This window comes from Cupressus sempervirens, chromosome 7, assembly GCF_028749045.1.
Source record: "Cupressus sempervirens isolate cs-2001-9-10 chromosome 7, ASM2874904v1, whole genome shotgun sequence".
NCBI lineage: Eukaryota > Viridiplantae > Streptophyta > Pinopsida > Cupressales > Cupressaceae > Cupressus > Cupressus sempervirens.
The window spans coordinates 148,766,841-148,780,011 of NC_143124.1; positions in this window are offsets into that span (position 1 = coordinate 148,766,841).

Below are 13,171 nucleotides of genomic sequence, written 5' to 3' on the forward strand. Positions count from 1 at the left end.
CCTTAAACATTGTCTAACTCAAATCTTGCTTCACAAGATAAAATCAATACCAACATTAACTATGAAGCTATTGCAATTATAATCTTTAAACAAAAGCATTAATCATGTAACTAAAAAACTTAAAATGGATCCTAAACCCAATAGTAGACAAAGGTAGGATCCAAACTTCCAACCAAATAAAAGCTTGCCCTCGACACTTAAAAACTTAAAACTTTATTTGTTGATAATAAATCAAAGTAAACCCTAAACCTAAGGCACTCTGAATCGTAACATCAAACCCCTAGTAAAGAAAGTTCAAACCTAATAATAAAACTAATTTTGAACATCAAAATAAATTAAATAGTAACCTTAGGCCAGATTTTACCTTGACCTTATAGTAGGAAAAATTGAACCCTAACACAAATCCTATTTGAACACTAAAGTAAGTCAAACCCTAATCCTAAGCCTAATCAAACTCTATAAGAAATTAAACCTAATAAATGTCAAATTTTTGTTGTTCCCTTAATCCAAACAAATTGGCATTGCATAGAATCAACTCAGGTCCCAACCATATTAAAACATAACCTTAAATATTATCAAGGTCAAACTTTGCTCGACAAGCTTAAATCGATACCAATGTTTAGATTAAGTAAAAACAAGTTTTGAAAGGACCTGAAACCTGGTACAAAGAGAAAGAAAATATATAGCAATGAAGGATCTTCAGACAACTATGGAACACCACCCAGCAAACTAGAGGGACACACCATAGTACCCAACAAGAGGTACTACGACCTAGCTCTCTGCTACATCTTCTCATGCGGCTTCCTCCGTTTGGGTGAATCTTGTGCCCCTTCCTATTGTGGCTAAGATCATTGTTACGAGATCTAATATTGATGCTCCAATCGTGGATGCCTTTCCTAATGTATCTCAAGTTGTTATGGATCGATATGTTATCTCTTATGCAGATGTGGCTACTTTTGAAGCAGGTACTAATGCTCTTGTCTGAGCAAGGGGTCTCGTCCAACTATGGTTAGTTGTGCGGTTGTGCCTATTCCTATAAGTAATCTATTGATGCTTAATCTTGAATATGACATTGTTGACGAGATCAATGCATATGTGGATGATTTCTCTGCTATTGTTGCTATTTTTTGCTTTAGAATTTTTTGGCCCTCTCTCTCGGATGTGCATGCTTGGTTCTCCAAATTTTGGGAACCAATAATTTTGGATTTAGTTCAAATCTACCCTGTGGCAAGGGGTTTTTTTATTATGAAATTTGTTAATGTTGATGACAGGAATGCCATCATGTGTTGTGGTTTCTCTTGGGAGGAAAGGTTCCTCCTAATGGCCAAACCTTGGTATCTAGCATTTAATTTGACTACTAAGTCCTTAAATAAGATTCCTCTATGGGTTAGTTTGTCGAATCTTCCCCTTCACATGTGGTAGGACTTAGTCTTAGAGGCTGTGAGGGAAGCCCTTGGGGATTTCTTATTGGTTGATACAGTCTCCTCCAATGTCTATAGGACAACATATGCCCGTATCCTTGTGGAGATGGATATCTCTAAGGGGCTCCTACTATGTTGAAGTTGGCTTCCTCAATTGATTCTTGGATTCAGCTTCTTGATTATGAAGGTATTCCCTTCAGATGTAGGAAATGTCATAAAACTGGTCATCTTGTTGGCCAATGCTCCTCTGATAAGGTTAGATCGAAGAAATCACCTTCTTGATGGTTGGGGGTTTCAAATGATCACTTTATGATTTAAAAAGTTGCTTTGGGTGTGGATGGGTTGGATAGCTCATCTCATATTGATCTCACTTTGGATGAGGATTTTGTTGATGTCTCTAATGATTTGCATGTTGTCCCTATGATGGTTTTGACACAAAAGGTTGTTGCTGATATGTTTCCTATTGTTGATTCTATTGTTCCTTTGACAACTTTGAGTCAAAATTTTGTTGTTGACTCTGTTCAGAACACTATTGTTGGTTCTCCTGTTGTGGGCATTTTGGGGGTTAGTGGGGATTGACAAAAAGTTGCAGGGAAGGTGGAGGATGGTTGGACTTTAGTTAAAGGAAATAAATGCAAATCCTCCAAACATTCATTTGATATGTCTTTACGTTCTCAAAAGAATGGACCAAAATGTAAATGTTGATGGTTTGTGGTCTCTTGGGTTGTTTTCTCTCTTTTTGGGAACCTTAGTGTGTCCCTCTAGTTTGTCGAGTGGTTTTCCACAGTTGTTTTAAGATTCTTATTGTTATATCTTTCTTGTCCCTTTGTACAAGGTTTCAGGTCCTTTCAAAACCTATTTTTACTTAATCAAAATTGTAAACAAAATGAAACTATAAAACCAATACCAAACAATTTGAACTATAAAATTAACATTTAGAAAATGAATCTCTAACCCTAGTTCAAAAATGTTTTATATCAGAAAGTTTGGGAAGCATTGGAAAAATATAACCAAGAACAAGAGCAAAAGAGAAAGAAATACAAAATTTAGAATACATCTCATCTAGTGAGGAATCTACTGGTGAAAGTGAAAAACATTCATAGTTTCAACAAGGTCCAAGGATGATAGTTGATGAGTACTTGAAAATCCATAATAGAGGGAAAAGGTAGCTAAGTAGTTGAATCTCGATGAGGATGCCAGGTTAAGGCCTAGGAGTGCTTTGTTTCTAATGATCAATTCGTGAAATTGGAAGAATTCAAAGCATTTTTATATAATTTTAAGATCACAAAATTAGGGTATTTAATCCCTACTAATATCCCAAATAATGGGTAATATTGGTTAAAAGAATTAAAATGGATATAGAACATGAGATTTGTGTTATATCACCAGATAGGATAAGGCAATTGTTACAAGGGATAGGAATCATGGTTTTCCCCTGGTGGGATATAAGTGTGATTGTTGTGTTTGATAGCATTTTACATAGTAATGACAAGCCATATAAATTAAATGTTGAAGGAATTAGGAAATTTATATTGGATTGAGATTCAACCCAAGTGAAAAATCTATGATCATATGGGCATTACATCCTCCTCACAAAAGACATTGGCTAAGATCCCAACAAGATTGAAAGACAAAGAAGAAAAAATTCAAGGAAATCTAAAGATAGTGAGAACACATTATTTTTTAGCAACTTTTTTTTGGCATATTTACAATACAAAGGATGTAGATCATGAATATGATATTCTTAAATTGTTAGGAAAATCCATTATGTTTTCCACATTTTTTAATGTATATTTTATAGGGCATATAGTTGTGTCCCTCACAAAAGACCAAAGATAATTGACATTAAGACAACATTCTACCATATAATGACACTCAGGTTGGGTAGATTGGTCCAATTGTAACAAGAGACATTGGAATAAACATAACAAAGATATACAAAGATCAAATCACACAATTGGTAAAAGAAAGGAATGCTTTCAAATTGGAGAATGAAAGATTGTTATTAGAAAATGTTACTTTAAGTGACAATAACATGGGAATTGCCTGTGGAAATGTTGTAGAGTTAAAAATCCAATATGTAGAGTTGTAGGATGAGCATCAGCCATAGTTAGCTCAAACATAGAATTATAAATTTTAGAGAGTGTATGTTCTGCTTCATAAAAGGTAAAAATTGAATGGACATGAGAATGCATGATATACATCTCAATCAAGCTTCTAACACAATTTCGATTTCTCTTCCTGAAAAATTTATTGTCAAGCATGGCAAATATTTGGAAGCTTTAGAATCAAAGAATGAAGGATTTGATAGAATTGTGGCAATGGGATTGCCTAGACTATGTGCTAAAGATGGAAGCTTAAAAGATAAAGAGTTGTTGGTTAAAAGTATGCAAGCAGATAATGCTAAACACCTTAGACACTGTGTGAAGCAAGGGGCTAGCGCTATGGATCTTGCCAACATGTGGAGAAGATTATTCAAAGGGGTATGAAACCAAAAACATCATTTATGATATTGACACCCATGTGGACAAAAGTACAAGGAGCACCTAGCAACAATTTATCTTTGTTGGATGAAGATTAGTCTCATCTTGTTTATGTGTTGTGTTAGTTAATCTAGTTATGTTTCTCACAAGACATGATGAAGAAGCATGACCTCTTTTAACTTTAATATATTATAAAGTTCAAATTGAAATATTTTGAGAGGGAGCAAGACATATCTATTTCCATTTCTAGAAGCATTACTATATTTTATGATTAATACAATCATTTTCTTTTCTTCTCATTTGTGTTGTGAAAAATCTTTTAATTGAATTAGCTCTTAGTGATTTCATTCAAGGTAATGGTTGTTATCTTAAACCCACGTATGGAGATATTGTAGGTTGTGATGATAGTTTTTTAGCATCGAGTCATTGAAAGAATAGCTATCCATTTGTTCCTTATCTAATTGGTCTTTTACGAAAAGTTAAATTCAACTAGACTAATCGTGTTGGTGATATATATTTATCCAATATTGAGGCTTAGATAGTTGACAAATGCATCCACAAGGAGAAGTTTAAAATTGTCTCACAACTTATACATAAGGCCTAGAAAGGGGGATTCTGTAGCCCAATAGAGAAGGTGGTGTTGCACCATCTTGTACAACTACATTCATAACAATCAGATCACAGTAGAAGTAGAAACTAATATAAGCAAGAATCAAAGAAGTAGCACTAGGAGGAAGATAGAAACAAGAACTAATCAAAAACTAAGATAATTGTAGATAAGATAAGACAAGATCATATTATTAATGTCCAACAAAAGACCACGATGTGGGTCTATCGGACTAGAAGCTTACACCAAGAAAAAAGCAAACAAACGGAACACCAAATTATATCCACAAAAGAACAAGCACAACAGAAGAAGAAGAAAGTAGAAGACATCACGGAAAAGATTAGGTATCTGTCCTCACAAGGAAAATGTCCAACGATTGATCTATCTGGCTACCAAAGGCCATGTGACGAAACTGAGTGCTACAAGAGGAGTGTCATTGACAAAGAGGTCCCCTGCGGGGTCTCACAGATCTAGAATGGCATGTGTTAGGAAAACTGTACGGTTGCTTCAGACCCCAAGCTGGAGTTAAGGGCAAGAAGGTGGTCGTAATAAGCTATGCTTGGGTCTGACTCCTAGGAAATGATAGATGTAAAGTATGGTCACAAAGTTGTAAGGACTCATTGAGATAGAGCGCAATGCAACACTGATCTATGTACCTGAAAAAATCCGAGAGGGATCTGCAATCTCTCAACAAACAATAAAATCTCCCTCTAATCTCATTGTATATGGGGCATCTGAAAAGAAAATGAATCTCAGATTCTATCTCTGCTAAGATACAAAGTGTACACACCCAATCCAATCTAGCAATATGGTGATCAACCTAGATCTGGACTCTATGAGAGCCCACCCTAAAGGAGCCAAGGGAGATACGTAGGGTTTGTGTCCAATATCTGTGTAAGTACTCAGGGCATACAATAATCCCATCCTGAATATCTAAGAAGTGTTTGGTGTAGAAAGCCATCCTGGAGCATAGTCCCCCTAGAGGATCCACCCAGGTCTATATGATATATTGCCTGTAGATGTCAAGTCTGACATGCCCATTCAACTTCTGCCAAGAGGGGAGTAGATGAGCAGGAGCGTCCAATGAGGACTAGTAGGGAGGGAGACGATCAATGTTGATCCCAACTGAACTCAACAGGATAGTAGCCTGAGCATACCAACAGTGTGCTCTAGTAGTTAGATTGGAGCCTGCAATAGCAATTGAGGAGTAGTAGGCTAAGTAAGAGTATCTATGTTGGCCTTCATTTGAGTCTACAAAACCATAAAGACGGTGGAGAAACCAGATCAAGTCAAAAATGGTTGCAAGCCTGAATGGGTGAGCTCCAAACTCACAAAATAATACTGTGGGGAGTAGATTTGTGACATCTAATAATCCGATGGAGGAGCAGAGTCTGGGTACACTCGATCATGGCCCAATACAATTCTAAAAGGGAAGGACCCCAAACCACCAAACCATAGAGCACTATAGGTCTTACTAAGGAATCTAGGAGGCATAGCTTAGACAATGTGTCCTGAAAGTGATGTCTGAAGCACTATCTCTCAAGCATGACAAGGGAACCCATCCCTTTATTGATCCAAGGTTGAACGCTGATCTCAAGCTAAATGGTTGATCTCAAGTGTATGCCAATTTGAGATAGAGATTAGTAGTAGAATATAGATAAGAGAGACAATCTGCTATAACAAAACATCAACTTGAAGATCAAGACGGTGAATAGGTGTACCCACCTAGGCCCTACAGAGCCTAAAGTGTAGGGGAAGTCAAACCTTAATTTACGTGTTCTTGTTTGTTGGCCAAGTCATTTGGAAGTCTTGAACATAGAGATAGGCATACTCTTAGAACTTTCCAACATGTTGATTTGGGAACCAATAGGTTCTAACTCGAGTCCTCTTATCCAGGGATGATGTTAAGTTTTCAGTGATCGCTACAACTGTATTTGCATTGCCTATTATGATATATGTTTTCCAATGGCAACGATATCACTCTTATTTATATTAAGGTAGAGATGGAGAGACATATCTCCTCATAAGACATGTCTATCCATTATAAGAATTTTTAAAAAATAATAGAAGTAAAAACAAGATAACCAAGAAGTGAGAAATCAAGTAGTAAAAGAATCAATCCATTTGAAAAGTGTATGCCAATTTGAGATAGAGATTAGTACTAGAATATAGATAAGAGAGACAATTTGCTATAACAAAACATCAACTTGAAGATCAAGATGGTGAATAGGTGTACCCACCTAGGTCCTACAGAGCCTAAAGTGTAGGGGAAGTCAAAACCTTAATTTATTTGTTCTTGTTTGTTGGCCAAGTCATTTGGAAGTCTTAAACATAGAGATAGGCTTACTCTTAGAATTTTCCAACATGTTGATTTGGGAACCAATAGGTTCTAACTCGAGTCCTCTTATCCAGGGATAATGTTAAGTTTTCAGTGATCATTGCAAATGTATTTGCATTGCCTATTACGATATATGTTTTCCAACGGAAGCGATATCACTCTTATTTATATTAAGGTAGAGATGGAGAGACATGTCTCCTCGTAAGACATTATCCATTATATATATATATATATATATATATATATATATATATATATATATATATATATATATATATATATATATATATATATATATATATATATATATATATATATATATATATATATATATATATATATATATATATATATATATGCAATTATTTTCATAGTTTATCTTACTGGACCTATCAAACATCAACATTCCCGCTTAGCTAGGGAGGGTAAACACATGACCATATATTACCTCAATGTAATATAAGGATATTGGGAGTAATGGCATCTCAAATGTCAACTCATTTGACATTCACCATGCACTCTTTGAGCAATGACCTCGTGAATGTTGTGTTGCAAGATATTCACCAATAATTTGAGTAATGGCCTCTTGAATGTCAACTCATTTGATATTCACCAAGTACTCTGTGTAATGGCCTCCTGAATATCAATTTGCATTGCATTCACCATGTACTCAAAATGCTCATAAGATATGTGCAAGAGCATTCTCATAATGCTTACCATATGAACATCCACCATGCAAAGTATAATCTATAATTATTTGAATAAACATCGTAATATATCCATCATGATAGAAAGCTAAATTATTGTAAGATTGTCACCTTCCAATAACTTTTGCAAATACAAGTGATAATCATTTGGAAGTCATCACTTCTTCATGATGCACACAAGGGACAGACCCATTAGAACTATGTAGTCACCCACATGGACTTTCAAACTCCTTCTAAATGTCAATTTTCATAACTACTCATCCAATGTTACCTTTAAAGAGATGTCAAACTCCCTCTGAGTCTAAAATAAATCTCTCTTTTAATGCAAAGACATTCTTGAATAAAAAGATGAAGCCAAAATAATGCTTATAATACAAATAGAAAAATACAAATACGTAGAGCCTAACATAATTCTCAAAGATAATATACAATTATGAATAATGATATAAGATCATTCTAGTATAATACAAATAAATATCTATTTTTAATATATATTTTCCCTCATTTAAATATGCATAACAATGTAATATTTGTAAACAATAACATTTACAATAATCAAAACATGGACTACCTTATATATAACATAATATTTTGAATATTCAAATCATTACTTTTGAAATGTCACTAAACATTAATTCCATACCTTACGATATAACTTACGTAGATAATATCGATTGGCATCGTGATGCTAGTCCATCTATGGGATGTTAGACCCTAATCACATGGCAACCCTCCATGTTCTATGCAGAGTTTGTTCACTATTTGATCTTTAATCTTTCCATCACTTACCGAGCCCTTGTCTTTGATTCTCATATTGGTTGGTCCCTTCATATTTGCGTGACATACCATTTCCAAGAATTTTACTCGAATGTCTTCTATCATACAGGGCATTTTTGCAATTTACAACTCTCAATGTATACTGAAAATATTATGTGCTCTTTTACTTGAGTGATGATAATAGTTTGTAATTGACGATCAATGAAGATCATCGATGGTCGATGGTCGATGGATAATACTTATTGTACTTGAAGGTACCGATGTCATATGCTCTAAAGACTTTGTATTAATGAATTTAACTCCGGCTGAGAATAAATTCGAGACCACGGGAATTGGCAATTCGTTGCGAGTAGGAGTTTCTACAATTGAATCTTCTCACATGCAATCTTAAAGTCAAGACCACAGTTCCGTATGAAATCCTTTTGGCGGAGGTGGGTTCCTTTCCATTAGAAGCCGTCGCATTGACCCGAATGCTAAGCTATTTAAAGAAAACCCAAGGTCTAGAAACACATCGTTGGCCCAAGTTGGTAATAGAGGAAAAACTTGTGAGGCGGAAAAGCACATGGATGAAACAAAATGACAAATGGATGCAAAAATGGGATATCAACATCCAAGCTTGCCCGGATAACATTAAAGAAATAAAAAAGTTTGTCAATGAAAAATTTCGCAATATTCTATGGACAAGACACATAGGGAGGAAAAAATCTTATTACATTAAAGAATTTAATCCCACTTCTAGTCATGATGAAAAGGCCTATATAAGGGCACCTATTAACTGGAAAGCAAAAATGTCGATGGCACAAATTAGAACTAGTTCACATCAGCTGCGATGTGAAACTGGTAGATGGCAAGTTCCAAAGGAAGAGTGGGCAGACAGAACATGTTTATTTTGCAATATGGGAACAGTGGAGACAGAGCAACACTTTGTCATGGAATGCTTGGCTTACAACGACATCAGATCTGATTATACAAAAATTTTGCAGAACAAGGACTTCAACTATTTATTTGAGGAAGATCAAGTGAAGAGAACAGCGGAGTTGATTATCAAAATTCAGAGAAGAAGAGACAAGTTAACCAAAACTTTGCAACTGACTAGTTTGGCTCCTGACTCGGGAGGGCGATTGCATGGGTCCCATAGACTACTTTAGTCTCGTGGACGTCATTAAAATCTATCATATCATATCATATCTCTTTCCTTCGTGTTTTCATCTTTTCTCTAATTTGGTATATTTTGTGAAGTGGAAGCAAGGCACATGTGTAGCTTGATAGGCATTGCTTTAAATAAATGCTAAGGGAGCCCCGAGAGAATTTTAGCAAGCCCCATGTTCAAATAGGAAACAACTTTCCACAAGGCTTTTAGAGCACGTCTTGCATAATAGAGTAAAGCAGACATTCTTGTTCTCGTCCTTTCTCGACATAGTGTCTCACTGGGCCTTAATAATAGTTTTTGCAGTCATATCCATTTCACAATATAACTTTTGTAGTCATCTCCATTTTGGGGAATAATTGTGATTGATATCTTTGACTTGCACAATATAAATAATGGTCTGTAGAGAGCTATTAATGCACCGATGAAATATGGCTGGAAGACTTAAGTTTATGTGTTCACTGTGGATTAGTTTGTGTTCACTGTAATCCACAATTATGTCTATTTATCTCCTCTATCAAAGTTACTCTCTTTATGATCTTTTCACCAGCGTCCCTTTGGAAATTGCACGTCAAGTTCAGTTTTTGCTATTGTTAACCAACAGTACAACCGACTCATTTTTCTAACATCCACACTTGTTGAGCGTCTGTCAAGGAATTTGATAATGAACTCTCCACAGTTTCAACCTTACTCTTTATACATTTGCAGTTGGCTCTGATACTATGTTGAGTTTTCAGTGATCGCTACAAATGTATTTGAATTGCCTATCACAGCATATATTTTCCAATGGTACTGATATCACTCTTATTTATATTAAGATAGAGATATGGAGAGACATGTCTCCTCATAAGACATGTCTATCCATTATTATCTAACAAATGATTCTATATATATATATCACTAAAGCTACCAAATATCAACAGATAACCCCCACAATTCCAACCAACCATGTGGGGGGGGAGGGGGGGAGTTCGTATTTCTCATGTGTTATTTTATTGGTAGTTTGGGCTTTCCCATTTTCCATTATCTTTTGTTGCTTTTACCTTTTTCCATTATTTCCTCCTTTTTGCTTTTTTCTTTTTGGGTCTATGCTTCTCAAAGTAACCCTAACATGTCTTTTTTTTTGTTTTCTTGTCTATGCTTCTCAAAGTAACCCTAACATGTCTACTCGTATTATCTTTCATATGTTTTGCAATCCTTTGTGTTTGTTGAACTACTACATTCCAGTCTAATTGATCTCTGAGAATGTTTCTTATTAACTTTTTTATATTCTTATGTTCTCCGTGATCTTTTAGCCCTTCAAAGATTATATTTGCTTTTGTTTCATTGATGTCCTCTAAAATGTCTCCTTGTTTTTCTGCAATCTCGCTTGCTGCATTTTTTGGCCCCCTTACTACTTGGATCCATGACTTGGACGTCTTCGATTTGCTCTCTTAATTGATTTTCTTTTAATTCCATGTTGGCCATTTCAGATTGGATTTCTTTAATTTGTGGATGTCTCACTTTTGCTCCTTATCGTGAGCTCTACCGTCGTCTTCATCTCTTCCTCCACCTTCCTTATTAAAATCAAATCGCATTCACCCTTTTCCATGATAAATTGTAATTTTTGTACCTGTTCTCTGCGCATATTATTCTCGTGCTAGTTTCTAGTTATTCTCTTGTAACGTCTGTTATACCTGTCTGTGGCTCAGTTTTCTCAGTCTAATCTACCAATATGTTGTGCCCAACTGTTGTTTCAATTAGTTGAGTCTCACCAGGTTCTGGTGTGTCTTTATCATCATCCCCCTCCATTGTGACTAGGTAAGTTAGAAGTTTACTGATAGTTTAGAGTTGTATTGAGTTTCAATACAGAAAGCATCAGAGCTTTTGCAGCTTTGTTTTATGTTTTACAATTTTTGCTGGTTCCAGATTTGAGGCAAAAAGAACAAAAAAACTAGGACCAAAATACTATGAAAGAAAAATATATAGAGCACACCTATTTCTGAAGCTCAAAACCCTAGATGTTTGGAACCTCCGCTTGAAATCGACTCTCCTTGCCTAACAATCCATTGTTTCCTGCTCGAGACCTGTCTCTGAGGTTCAAAACCGTAGTTCTTTGCAACTCTTTGAAACCCCATATCTCCTTGCTCAAGAATCCCATATTCCCTGCTCCAAACCATAGCAACCTTGAAGCCTCTTCCCACCAGTCCTGAAAGAAATGTATAATATTGTTGAAAAACTTGGTGTACAACTGTGCTTTGGGATGGAATTGGATGTGGGCAGTGACCATTGCACTCTCATCTGTCACAATTTAAAATTTTTTTTTACTGAGGCCTTTGCCCTTCAAATTCGAAAGCCCACTGAAGTAGCCTTTCAGGCAGTTTAGCTTGCTGATCACTGTCGATGCGTATGATTCAGACTCTTTAAGATTACTTCTTTACACAGGGATTCAACTGTACATGAATACTTTCCTTACTAATGCCTCTTATAATATCTGGACACCCGGACAAAATGAATCATAAAATAGACATCTGAAGTTGGAATTCCTGGATCCACTATAGTAGCCACCTCAAAACTGGATTAGTGGGAAGTCTCGCTCAGCCTCCTCAACCGTTCAACTAGGTTGAGGGGAATCTCCCTATGTACATCATTCTGACGCATCACCTTATCTTGCTTGTTTGCAGATTCCCCAGAGCCCCCTATTATTTGAAGGGACTGATTTCGCAATCATTATTTATTCATGACTGGAACCATAATAATATAAATGAGTAAAGCCACATATTTTCACCTATCTATTCCCAATCACATTTATAATGGCTACTCTACCCTTACTATTATAAGGGTAAGGGGGCACCATTACATATGGTTTCTCACCCGGTGTGTTTCTATAAAAAAAGACTGGGGGTGGGGAGGCGGAAGGAACAATCGAATGAATCAATCCATTGAAGTTTGTTTAATCAGAAATAATTGAAGGGCCATAAATTAAGGAAAAAATTATCAGTATCGGTGAGGTGAAATTGTTTTTCAGAGATTGAATGTAAATGATTAACATACAAGTTGGTCAGTTTTTTTTACAGCATAAGAAGAAAAATTGAGATCTAAGCTTAACAAATAAATGTATCGTATAAAATTACTAGCACCAACTGTTATGCATGTTTTTTTTAATATAAATGAATTTTTCACAACTGGTTATATTTAGATAAATAAAACCAAGGAACCAATCTAATCTTGCAACTCAATTAAAAGGATTAGGAGCATATTAAGAATTGTATTTCACACATTTATTCCTATATGATGGTTTTCTTTTTTGTTTTCCCTCTTGCTTTACTAGGAATGTGAAGAAAGACACTATTTGAGACTCCAAATTCCCAAAGCATAGGAGACACAGATATATTGCAGATACTTGAACATAATCTCCCTGTCACTGTACCCCACAAACTTGATCTTTCCCTTTATGATCAAGCAGCAATTTGGGAATTCTTACAACACATGGCCTGAAACAGGGAATTTTCATCCCCAATATATTAGAATTCATCCTTGAATCCTCAGAGCATTTTAAGTACCACACAACCAGAAACATGCTTTAAAAGTCTTACTCAGACCACCAAAATTAGTGGCTCCATGCAGTGTTAAGAGAGAACCCCATATAAATTGGCGCTTGCTATGCTGCAAATGCAATTACCATAAAGACCCTTGAAGTTTAACTAATCAA